The sequence below is a fragment of the Maylandia zebra genome, linkage group LG17 (assembly GCF_041146795.1).
Source record: "Maylandia zebra isolate NMK-2024a linkage group LG17, Mzebra_GT3a, whole genome shotgun sequence".
NCBI lineage: Eukaryota > Metazoa > Chordata > Actinopteri > Cichliformes > Cichlidae > Maylandia > Maylandia zebra.
The window spans coordinates 17,872,927-17,886,755 of record NC_135183.1 but is presented as its reverse complement, the minus strand read 5'-3'; positions in this window follow the sequence as shown (position 1 = coordinate 17,886,755).

The window sequence follows — 13,829 nt, the reverse complement described above, 5'->3', positions numbered from 1 at the left end:
GCGCTTGGTGCCTCATTTGTTTGAACGGATAATTGGAGGTGAGCTTCCCTCCCTCCAAGACATCTACAGGAAGCGCTGCCTGAGGAAAGCAGGGAGGATCATCAAGGACTCCAGTCACCCCAGCCATAAACTGTTCAGACTGCTTCCATCAGGAAGGAGGTTCTGCAGCATCCGGTCCCGTACCAGCAGACTGAGAGACAGCTTTTTCCATCAGGCCATCAGACTGCTGAACACGTCATAGACACCTCAGCTTCATTACTGGAACTTCAACATTATGCACTCCACACTGTATATAAATGCCACTTGTTTTGCACATATTCAACTCTGTATATTTTATATATTTTATATATTTTATTATTATTATTATTATTATTTTATTTTTTATTTTTTTACTATTTAATTTGTAAAAATGTGTATACACACACACACACACACACACACACACACACACACACACGTAGGAAAATATTTAGTATACACATCCAGAAATGCATACACTATTATATATTGTACATATATTTATTAGTTTCAGGTTGGCCATTCTTGTATTTTGCTCGTTTGTGTTGTTGTGTTTGCACATCTCTGTTGCTTGTGGGGCTCGCACACAAGAATTTCACTCGCATGTGCTGTGCCAGTGTGCCTGCACATGTGATGTGACAATAAAAGTGATTTGATTTGATTTGATTTGATTTGTTTGTCGTATTTTTAGTTTTGTGAAGTTTCAAATATTTTCCTCACATATGGTCTGCAGCTCAAAGGTAGGTCCTTTTAGCAGCTGGACCCTTCCACTGGAGAACCATGCTTCCGAAAATGAGCAAAATGCGGTTTGGCATCATTTTGCTAAAATAAGTAAGACTTTCTCGCATAGTTTGTGCAGCGAGTTTCAGTTTCTTCCTTCTGAATGAAGGCTTCGAGTCCAAAAGTCCAGAACATGCTATGAAAACAAATTTGCTTCAGCAGCCATCACTCACATGGTCAAATCATAGCTTTGATATCCTGTATGATCTGGTTTTGATAATTTAGTAAGAGAGCTTTATAAAACTCCAACCCTCATGTACTAACGTGTGTGTGAAACGTTAGTGAATCAGACTCTGAACCAACAGATGTGTGCAATTTGCATAACACCTGCCCCCATTTCTGTACAAGGAAACATGCTCATCTCCAGGTGAAGCAGACATTATAAGACAGAAGTGTGCACATCTAAGGCAAGAAACCAGGAGAAAGTTTGACTGAAGAAACTAAAACCAGTGTGACCGAGGAGAAGCCAGAAATGGCAGAAAGATTTTAAAGTGCTTCCACCTGAGTGACGACAGTTGAACATCAAAGTTGATGTGAAAAAAGACTAACAAGAAAGAAGAGAAAAAAGAGAAGCTGATTTGTTCACTTGAAATAAGAAACCGACTGGAATTAAAAACAAAACAAAATCCTGGATCTTCAGCATCTGTGGAAGAATGCCAAGAAAAAAGACCATAAGTGAAGACATCCACCATTAAGAGTGATTTTAATGAAAGATGAGGTTTTTAAAGATGAGTTAAGGAATACTGCAATATGTTTCAATTAAAAGATTAAAGGATACATTGTTTAATATTTTATGTTTGATGTAGTAGCGTTGAATTACCCTTTCATGTGCACCAAGGGCTGACATCTTGCGGCCTAAATTCCTCAGATTGCAACAGGTTGTGAAACACTTCGAGATAAAGCTGCAGGTTTCCTGACAGGATGATGAAACTCCGCACTTTTCTTTTGACTGCTTTGTGAGGTTTAGATAAAGATTTACCAAATCATTCCAGCGGCAGGCCCAGACTTTCGAGACGCACACTGTGGGACAAAAACAACTCGCCGTTATCTCATGCTGCACATTTCTGTGACAGGAACAACGGTTGGCTCTGAATTGCAAGATTTATGTCAGCAGCAGTGAAAATGTGGAACTAAATATTATCCTGAGTGACTTTAACTGACTTTATAATAGAATCACTGACCTCACAGTAAAAAGACACTTCTGTGATCCCCACATTGAAACCATTCAGAGAGAGGCCAGCGACAGAAGAACACACGATTTATTAACCCAATGATGGGAACGGATTGATGAAATGAGGAGGTGCTTAAGCACATCAATTGTAACCAAATTAATAATTCATGTAAAGGCTGAATGATTAATAAAAACAGATCATAGACCATAGAACACATTAGTAATCTGTGGAGAGTAATGCGGAAAGTAACTTGTGAGGTAAATCAGCTGCACACATACACATGCATCATGTGAAAGCTGCGGAGCAAAAGTAGGAGTGAGGTCATCCCTCTCAGGAGCGTCCGCCTGTGCAGGACGGTTTGTTTTACGGGCTTGGTGAACCAGAGCGCTCCGGGAAGTGAGCAGTTTGTTGAAGGAACATGACTCCGGGTCAGTCTGGCTCTCTTTGAGCTCCACACATGTAGACCAAACTCTCGACGCTTCCCACTCGGCCTGCTGCACCTGAGCTTCAGCTAACTACATAATTGGATTGGCTGCAGTGTGTGATTGAATCCTGTTAACCCATTTCCTCACCTTGCAGCGGGCAGCAGACTCCACCCTTCAAGCAATCCACCCATTCTGAGTTTCAAGGCTGAAAGTCCACACCAGCAGGCCCGCCGAGGATTATGGGTCATTATGAGCCGGTAGTCTCTCAGTTCTTCAAACAAACTCTTTAATAAGATCAGATTCTCTAGCTTCAGCTCAGCTACCAGTTTAGTAGTTCTGTATCCCCCAACCAGTCAAGCATCAGGCTTCATTGTTCTGTCTGGACTGTAATTGAAACCCTGTCCGCATATAAAGCCATTTATTTGACAGTTGCCTGAAGTAATTCTCCAAAACAGAAAGGTCAAAGTCGTTTTACCTTGCGGGCCACAAACAGCTGAAACAGGGCCAGAACAGAGAAACTGCACTTTTATCTGTGGACCCACTGTAACGAAAACGAAAAAAAAAAATTAAAATTCTATAGTAGACAGTAAAGAAAGTATAACCTTACTTTGGTGTAATATAAACACTCATTGAAAAGCTGAAAACTTTTCCTGCTATGAAAATACAGTTAAAGTCTAAAATTGAACCCTTCCTTCACATTTTCCAAAGTTGTCCAGCGGGCTGGATTGGAATCTTTGCTGGCCTAGTTCTGGCCAACCTCATGTTTGACATCCAGTCATTTGTCAATGATATCCTTTGCTTCCATTGTCACCTTCTTCAGTCACTCCTGGAGACCTGCCCACCTTGTGGTGCTAATGGTTGTTTACTACGACTATTCCACAATCCCTAGTTGCCCTGAGACTCTGAATGTAATAAAGAGTTTTAAAGTGAAAGCTTCTCGTTTCATTTCAGCATCATCATGGGTTTAATCCGACCAGCAGATGATGATCCTGGTATCAAATCAGAGATCCTTCAAACCAGAGGTGGGACCAAGTCATTGTTTTGCAAGTCTCAAGTAAGTCTCAAGTCTTTATCCTCAAGTCTCAAGTAATGTCAGGCAAGTCAGAGTCGAGTCTCAAGTCACTGGTGTAAAAGTCCAAGTAAAGTCACAAGTCTGAAATTTTGAATTTCAAGTCCTTTCGAGTCTTTAAAAAAACCCCCGAAAAAAAGCATGTTGCAGTTATGCTAAATGTAAATATTAGACCATGTAATTTTAAAATCTGTGTTTTTCTCAACACATGACAAAATAGTGAACTTAGAAAATATACACAAATTGTGAAATTGCACCTCTTTAAAATGCAGCTCAATTAAACCTAGCTCCAAGAATAATTTTCACCGACAGTTCTGAGATAAGCTGCATGTTATTCTTGGATGCGGTTGTAGGACCGGCTTTAAAATCGCATGACAAAAATATCATACATAAATAAATGATATATTTTTTTAAATATCATTTAAAAAAAAAAACTGCATCACCAACGTAGCCTGGAAAACATTTGCTAGTTAGATGAAGTCAGCTATCTCATCGTAGCATATTTATATGCATATTTATAATTATACGGTTCTTGGAGTGAGTGCATACACTCATGAAGTTTAGTAACTTCCGGTCACTGCAACAAGCCCAGGTACAGTTTACCGACGGATGGGTACAGGACCTTGAAATGCACCGTGTAGAACGAAAGACCATCGTACGTATCATAAGTTTACCAGTCTCACAAATCGTCGTCATAAATACACATTCGTTAACCGTTTATTAATATAACCTTTGAGCTCAATGGTAATTAATTAGCAGTGGAAATAATTTCTGGTAGCATCACAGAAATGTAGCAGTGACAATAATATTGTATGCTGTAATCGTACTGGGCAATTAGTGATACAAAACAACTGTTTTATCCTGTGAATAAAAGTATATGTTTTTGTCAATGTACCATAATAACAGAAGCGAAACGCAATATTGTGTCAGGACAATTCACTATTTATGCACAATAAATAAAGGAGCATAGCGCGACAATTTCTGTTCAGCGCCAGACTTGCTTGTAACCTATATCACCAATTATGTTATGAAAATGACGCATTAACTACTAAAAAACACTGACCTTCGTGGAAATGCTTGGAGCAGACTAACCTGTGAGCTGGAGTGTTCTGGGACGTTATAATTTGTCTTTGAATGGCTGCAATCCAGTCGCCTTTGTTACTTCGGAAACATGGCTCGAACAATTTCTCTTCAACGACGTAATCCGATAACAACCGATCTCTTTACCCGTCGGCTTCCCGTGGCTGTCATGCGACCGGCTATTGCAGTTAATAATACAACAGCTTCTTGACATTTTTGTGTTTCTTTTTATCGCTGTATAACTGATTTCAATTGAAAGCCTGCGTGCGCTAGTACCTCTTGCCACGAGTTCCCAGAATCCTTTGCGGTTCTACCCGTGAATGACGTCACATTTTCAATCTCTATATAATATGCATGTTAAATTTTATATTTGGGGTAAAATATCAAGTCTTTTCAAGTAAACCGGTTCAAGTCCAATTCAAGTCCCAAGTCATTGGTGTAAAAGTCCAAGTCAAGTCACAAGTCTTAGAACATTTTTTCAAGTCAAGTCTGAAGTCATAAAATTAATGACTCGAGTCTGACTCGAGTCCAAGTCATGTGACTCGAGTCCACACCTCTGCTTCAAACACTGATACCACATTGATCTCAGATCAAACGCCGGAGTACTGCCACTATGCTGCTCTGTGTCACAAACATCAAACTGCTGCACTTTTTGTTAGAGAACAACAGGCAAATTTAGTCTCTAGATTGGGACTCTTGGAGTGGGTGTAAAAGACTTGGTTGCAGTTTTTAGCAGAACTAAAATGTGTTTTTCAGCCCTGAGAGTTTGATGTGAGCATCTGTGGTAATTGTGAAATTATGAAGGATCGAAAATGATGGAAAAATGAGAAATGTGGGGTTTTTTGCATCCAGTTTGTTTCAGTCCTCACAGGACTGGGTCCAAACTGGATGATTTCTCATTTTTCCATCAAAAAAAAAAGAAAAAAAGAAAAGAAACAAACTGCATGGCATCATTAGAGTGGTTGTGGTTCTGAAGCTGTCTATGAGGGGGTCGGATTTGGGCGGTCTATAAGGTAATGACCCTGTTAGTGGCTGATATGAAAAGATTTTCTGTCAGACTCACACTGTCTCCACTGAAGTCCACGTGTTATATCCAAATGCTGCTGAGGTTCCCTCCTCTTTGCCTGCGTGCTGCTGCATATTTATCTGACCGCGGCAGGTGCTGTGGATTCCAGTCGGGGGGGGTGGAAGCTGCTGTGGTTTGGGGGGTCTCTCGGCTCGGACCACCATCGGTTTGCTCTGCGGCCTCGAGCAGGTCAACCGGTGGCTCTGAAGGCGCTCTCAGTCATCAGACCTGACAGGCTAATGAGTCGGTGAAGAGTCCCAACAAACCTGGATCCTAGCCAAACCTCCGCTGTTAGCTTTGGCTCCCGGTTCTGATAGAGTCCAGTGCTGCTTTCATTCGGGGTTACAGACCCTCGCTGTGGTTCGTGTGATGTGAAGTAAAGAACGGTTCTATGTACTTTCACTGTGTGTGATGGAGACGAGCATTACGAGCTGAAGGAACATTTACTCCCATAGGTTATGTTCTGGTGGATCTTTTGGAGACTTATTTTTTCAGGTTCATTTTAAAGAAGCTGTTGGAGGGGAAAGAGGAGGACTGGCCATCCTACCTGTGATAGCTGTAGAAGAAAACCAAAATCAAACGTTACACACTAAAATTCACTTTTCTGTGATGTAAAAAAAGTGTGTGTGTGCTTAGATTATATACACTCTTAGCAGTGTTTACCTCCCTCTGAATGTCTCCTCAGTCTCGGTCAGAGACTACCACACACACGCACAAATACACAAAATAAGTCTAATAAATGTTCAGGCAGTAAGGACTCAAACACAACAACAACCAAAGTTTGTGAGCTAACAGCTTCACTAAAGCAGAACATATCAGTCGTCTCAGGTCAAAAGTAGGAGTAATATTGAGACAAAACACCCACAGCCTGCTGAAATCACCTTACATTCATCAGTGGGAGCAGCTGATTCCAGCAAAGATGCTGTGTTTCCCAGGCGCAGTGCAAACACACAGGACAAAGACAACTTCCTACACCTGCTGACTGTGTGTTGACGTCGTTTCCAAGAAGATTCGACGGAGTCAAAGTGAAACTGCTCGGGAACAAATGATTGTTCATAGAAATGCCGGGCCTTTTGCTGTCGTCCCTCTGTGTCCTTGTCTCCTCTTCACTTACCCATCTAATGATAAATGATGAAAAGCCAAAAATAAAATACATTGCTTGATTTTGGTAGTTTTTGTTAGGAACGTTTTTTAGGATTAAAATAAATTAAAGCCTGCTGGGACTTTCAATCTGAAAGAGATTTAGAGAGCTTTAAAATCATCAGATATCATTTTAGGTTCCCATAAGAATAATTTCCTCATTAAAGAAGGAAGTGCACCTCTGGCAGCTGAGCGTGTCCGTTAGCAACCAACAACCATCATGTAAAGCCGCTTGGAAACCTCAAGTTCAACTGCTGAAAACTCTGATTTCTGACTCAAAGATTCAGAGACCAGCACTTTCACACAGGACTAAGTCAGACAATGGTGTAAGCAGACCGGAAGACCCGAACAGGGAGGTAAAAATGCAAACACCAAAGCTCTATTAAAGCTGGTTCTGCGAAATTGAAGAGGGCAGCGGACATGACATACAGGAAGGCAGACAACTGTAAGAAAATGATCCGACAAAGATAAGACGTGAATGTAGATGCTAAGAGGCCAGATTTTAAAACAAGGCACAGGTGGAGACAATCACTAAGGGGGAAATAGTACAAAACGAAGCTTCACTTTACCATCATAACATGCTTTAGTGCTAAATGTTAGCTGAGTGCCAGCTATCTGAATGGCATGCAGATGCTAGCAATACTAAAGGCAGCATTCATGCTTCATCTTGACTGCAGCAGAACTGGATTGATGATATGCATTTGTTGCAGTACCACGATAAGCCACTAGGAAAACAGTGTTACTGCTCGGATGATTTGGTATCGTCGTGTTGGTGTTGTTCCCAGATCATCATGAAAATGTTGTTCCAGGTTCAACATTGCAAGTGACCAATCACATTGTTGTGACATTATTCTTTTCACAAAAGTATGACGTCACAACATTCTGATTGGTCACTTGCAATGTTGAACCTGGAACAACATTTAGTATGATGATCTGGGAACAACACCGACACGACGATATCAGATCGTGCGTTACTGCTCTATGTGATAGTCCATGGAGTCTATGGAGGTGTTGGGGGTGTTTTGGTCTCAAGCTGGTAACTAACCAGTGATGAAAGGGTGAGTGGGTTCGGGAGTGCTCAGCACCCTTTCTCCTCCTCTTCCTCCCAGTAGCCATCAGCAGCTTGCAGCGGTTTGTCGAAGCAGAGCTCATTTAGTGTTTTACACACTCCTTTAAACGACTCTGAGCCTGGCCAGTTTCCTGAGCGCGACCAAACACGCCCATGGAGGCGACAGCTTCGCCCTGCGCCTGTAACCACAACACCACAACAGCAACATGACTCACGCGCAGCCTGCCAATATGAGTCCCCTCGACATGAGAGCACATAAATGTGATTAAAAACAACACTTGACATGCAGTATTTCTGATTATGGTGCAGACAGGTTCTCCAACTACCAATAAAACTTCTGCTGGGGAAGAAATCGTCACCGTACCGAGCAGCTGAATCCCTGATGCACACTTTAATAACTGTGAATGCACTTACATCCACACTGAGACTCCTCTTTAATGGTTATTGAAATATATCACTTTAATGCTCGTATCAGTATGAATGAATGGAGAAATAGTCAATCCTGTGGAGATGTAAATTTAGAGGTTGAGGTTTGAGCTCAGAGTAGATCTGCTGCTTCTCGACACCAAAATGAGCCAGCTGAGGTGGTTCAACCTCTGACCAGGACCCCTTCTCTGGGACGTCTTATAAGCACGACCAACTGGGAAGAGATCCTGGACCAGACCCATGACGCACACGAGTGGATGGAGTTGCAGTCAAAATCAAAAACATGGAAGTTAGATGTCCATGCAGAGTGACCTAAATCAGCTAGAAAGGTTACCTGATAACAAGTCAGTTGAGGTCATTACATTCTACAAACAGCTGCCAAAAATTTTTAACCAATCAGGAAATAAAATACAACACATGTTATTTTGTAACCTGTATGCTTTGTATGGAGCACTGAACCTTACAGCCTACACTGCATGCCTTGTGTAGTCTATATAATTCCACAATATATTGACGACATAAAGATAATAACGAAGCAAAATGCAATGGGCTTGTATTTAGCTTGCCCATAATGCAGTAGCTAGTAGTTAACGTGCCAGGGCAGATGTTATTTTGTCTTGATGAAGAGGATGCACCTTTATTTATCTGGAGTACTATGATGGCAGCATGCTTGTTGACATGGTCCGAATTTAATGGTTAAATTGAGATTTGTCAACTTCTTCCTGGAGTTTTGTGTACATGCTACCTTTTTCTCTTCAGGTATTTAACTCTGGTTCTATAATTTAAACTTTTTGAAGTTATACAAATGCAGCAAAGTTAAAGTAATGACATGCCAACTCTGGAAATCCAGCTCTCCATCTCAAATTCAAGTCATGAGCAGTAATTAGTTACTTAGTTGCTTATTACAAACACAATACACAAACTGAATAGGTAATAAAGCAATAGATCTTTCAGTCCAATTCTACTTTTTCTGCATAATCCGTCACATAAAATGTAATCAAATGAAAAAGCCTCTTTTTAAAACTTGTTTTATTAGTTTTAATCTTTTAACTTTATGCACATTGCATCAAGCAAAAGTTTAATTATATGCAACATTCTCTGACTGGAAGAGATTTGTTTAACATTTAAACCTATTTTCTGCATATCCTAGCATATAAAATAAAATATTTTTTGTGTTTACTCTTTCAAATCGATGCAAGTAAAACACAGCAGAAAATAAATAAAATCAAAGACTCGGTGGCACTAAGTCCCACATAGCAGTAGTGATGGGATTTTCGGCTCTTTTTAGAGAACCGCCTCTTTCGGCTCCGAACCGCCTCTTCAGGTTGTTTTGTTGCCCTCCATGCGCAAAGCACAAGGCTCGCGCATGGAGTCAAGCCAAAAAAAAGTGCGAGAGAGAGGGAGAGAGAAAGAAAAAAAAACCCCACGGCTCCCAATAAGGAGCCGGCTCGTGTCGTTCACGTCAAAGATTCGGCTCTAAGAGCCATTTCGTTCGCGACTGACACATCACCACATAGCAGACAGGTTTGGCCCAGATCTGGTGACTGACTGGTGACTACTGGCTGACTTCTGGCATGGTAAGTGGTATGTCATCCAGTTATGGTCAATGCCTGGCGTAGATGGCAGTGTTTATGTGATGACATGCCACATCTGGCCCGATTATGGTTTGGTTTATGTAGCCCAGGCTCATAGAAAACAGGTCTGACTGACTGGTGTCATGGCAGGGTGTATGTCAACCAGATGTCGGACAGGTCTGGCAATGATAGCACTATTTATGTTCCCATTTTCCTATTTTAGTTAGAAGACCCAAATGCCATGTTGCAATACTATACTGCTATGGTAGCCAACGTTTCAAATGCAGGTTTGACAGGTTTGTGAGTGTACACTTTATCCAAAACCTAGTGAGGGTTTACTCATGCTTACCGCGGGTGGCTGTAGCTCAGGAGGTATAGCAGGTCACCTACTGCTTGGAAGGTTAGTGGTTCGAGCCCTGTATGTCAACAGTATGAATGTAGTTAGGAAGCACTCAGTTTAGAGAAAGTGTGCGATTGGGTGAATGTGGCGTGTTGAATAGAGCACTTTGAGTAACCCAGGAGAGTAGAAAAAGGCTATGTAAGAATCAGTCCATTCACTGTCTGAACAGAGTTTTGTCATGTTACTTTTGCACTATTATGTTCTGCCACATGTTGTTATTACATGGTTTGATTAAGGTACACATTAGGCTGACATCTGGGGCCAGAGCTAAAACTGTTTTGGGCCAGCACAGGGCCACCAGTGTGTCTGCAACTGGCCTTGTGCTGACCTATGTGTGGGCCACCAAGGGGCCGTTATTCTTTGCGCTATGTGGGCCATGTGTAAGCACATTGTGTGGGCCAGATCCGGGCCATACCAATTTTGCTATGTGGGGTCTTGTCGCTCTTAAATTGATTTTCACCTGTTTACAAGTAAACACGTTACAAGTAACGTCACTGTTCTTCTCTGGTCATGAGATACGAAAAGTTCTGAGTGCAGAAGCTCCAGAGTCAGAACCAACCAGTCCTGAGTCGAAATATAAAAAACATTCATGCCACCCGCTCTGTCATGTTACTGCTTTTCTGTGAACGCTGCCATTAACTCCATCCTAATGTTCACATGCATGTCTGGGCATGACCGTGTGCTCTGGCGAGCCCCTGTTTAAGCAGCATTAGTGTTTTGCGGTGATGTTTCTGTCTGTCAGCTCGCAGTTTGAAAGCTCTGCTGACTCTCCTCTCCTCTTCATTAAAAACTGGGCCACTCTGCAGAGCACATTTAGAAACTCCACCGCAGACCAGGCGACTGTGTGACTGTGGTTAGGCACCTTAGAGAAGAGGATGATAAATTGCTTTTTAATTGCTTATAAATGTGTAACGGGGCTTGGCCACCTGCCCCGGGTCCTGATTGCTCTGCAGAGCTGAAGCTGAGACAGGACATCAGGTTATGAAGTGAGAGGACTCGTGTGCAGCTTTGCTCTGAGGAGAGGCCTGCATGGATACCGCTCGGACCGCCTGTTTGTGGCGGTATTATGGCAACTTAATGTGTTGCATTTCCACAACTCCCCTCCTCCTAATTACATTTTTCTGTGCCAAACATTTTACATTATTTCATAACGCGACATGACTGCACATGAAAATCATGTTTTCTGAAACATAAACTCCACCCGAAACATAGAAATGCCCCCAAAAATGCCAAAAGCAATAATATTCAGCACAGTTGGACTTTCAGTGGGACCTTTAGTCATCTGGAGAGTTAGCAAAGCATCCGATTGGCTCACTTTAAAGCCCTGTATTCAGTTCAGTGCAAAGTTATTGATCCCAGGAGCCCTCATGTATAACATTAAATATAATAATGGTAGGGTTAGTAGAAGGAAACCTGCAGGCCTACACCACAGGAAGCAGTCACTTTCCATATCTTTGTGGAAACATTTTCTTTGTTATTGTTCTGTCTTGAAATGAAAGTAACAAATGGTTGTACTGAATTTGAGTTTGATGCCACCAACCTGTTTCATTAAAGCTCAGACAAGGGCAACAATGAAAGGCAGGCAACGGCTCCAGCCTGTTCACAAAGATAGGTTGGATAAGCAGTTAAGAAGATGGATGGATAGACGGACAGACGGACGGGAGCAACAGAAGACTGGAATTTCTGTGCAATGCAAAAATTCTAAAAATCTGATGATTGGGTATAGAATGAGCACCTTAAAGAGGCTGCTTGTTTCACAAGTAAAGATGTTGAGGGGTCGCCCCTCTGAAAGAGTGAGTGAGCAAAAAGTTTGAGCACAAAAAAGAAAATGGAAAAAATTATGACCAAAAAAATGACCTTTCATTACATGGAAAAACTTACCTACCATGAAAAGAACAGAGAGGAACAAGAGCCAGAAACTCCGCTGCCTGACACAACACCCTAATGACCCATGTCTTCATACATACTATGGCTCGTATGACCCCACTGACTCACATGATGGGGGGGGGGGTAAAGTAGGACCCCCTCCAAGGTAAAGGGGTTTAAACCTGGGACTCCCCTTCTGCTTTTAGGCCTGAAGTTAAACGCCTTCATGAATCCAAATGAAGTCTTAGAGTTGTCTTTACTTAAAAGCTTAAGACTCTGTAGTCCGTTAGTGTCTCTGTCTAGTCGTTTTTGTAGCTGTTTGTGTCGTGCTTTTAGTGTCCCGTTGCTTTTTAGTCATTGTCTGTCATTTACTGTGTTGCTTTCTCGTCCGTCCTGTACTTTGTAGTCATTTTATATCTCTTTGTTTTTTTATGTCTGTAGTTAATTTGTTTCTCATGTTTCTTTGACCTGTTTGCAGTTATTTTGTATCTCGCTGGACTCATTTTATATTTTACATCTCTGGTTTTATGTCTTTTGTTGTTGTTTGTCTTGACGTTTTGTAGTAACTTAGTTGCGCTTCAGTGTGTTGCTCTGTGGTCATTTCATTTGTCTTTGTTGTCCTACGTGTCTTTTTGCATTTCTTTGTGCCTCAGTGGCTCTTTGGGTGTTTCAACATATATTTGCAGTGTGATGTAACACAGCCCAACATATGAAACATATCTGGTGGTTCTGTGCATATACTCATGCATAACGTGTATAAAGAAATAATGAAAAAGCTCCTCCAGGCTCGGGCCTGAGGGCCGGCCCCCCCCCCCCTCCCCTCTGGTACTGGACCTCTCTGGTATGTAAACAGTGCGTTAGTCAGTGGCGCAGTGATCCAAAGTTTCCAGAGCTCACTAGGGACAGCCTTGCCACCAGGGGCGTCTGAGCAGATGACTAATAAAGGTGTCATTAAGCCTGTTGATTTTCACAGGCAGCACCTACACGGGCCCAGGTAGACCTTGGCAGGTTGTTGTTTATAGTCTGGTGTGAGGGGGGTCACATCCTCGATGTCTCAAGAGGGCAGGCAGTGTCCGACCCTGAATCAAGGTTTCATTTAGTGTGTTGATTTTCAATGCAGCCGGTAGGTAGAGCCTGGCATGTGTCGGCCTCTCAACCTTTCAATAATTATGTTAGCTTTTGGGGGGAAAAAGTGACCGGCTGTTCCTGGACGTGGAGCGCAACATCTCCCTGAAGGGTGGACCCACTGAGGCTCGCATCCCCTGTTGGCTGCCGGCCACCAAGATGAGATGATTCAGCTCCAGGCTCCTCTCACTTGCCCTGCTGATTAACTGACTTTTTTTTTTACAATTACTGGGGTAACTAGTGAGTGCTGGGTGCGGACGGCCTGTTAGGACTGGTGATGTTTAGATGACATGACTGATCAGCTGGGCGAGAGCCTTGATTGGGGGAGTTAAGCAAAGCAGGGCCAGCAGACGAGCTGACCGCAGCTGTCAGCAGCAGCTTATTTTGAGGTCCTGAATAAATTAAAACAAAACAAGCAGTAAAGTCAGTCATTGTTACAAGAGGAATTTGGTCATTTAATGGACTCTCCACAAATAAGTCATTTGTTATGTTTGGTAACTGTTATTGGGCTGGATGGTTTTTAGATTTAAGAGGCCTGAAAGTGTAAAAGCCCCAACAGCAATTCCTAAAGGCATGGACAAGTTACTGAGTGGGTTTAAAAGGCTCTGAGCCAGGGGCC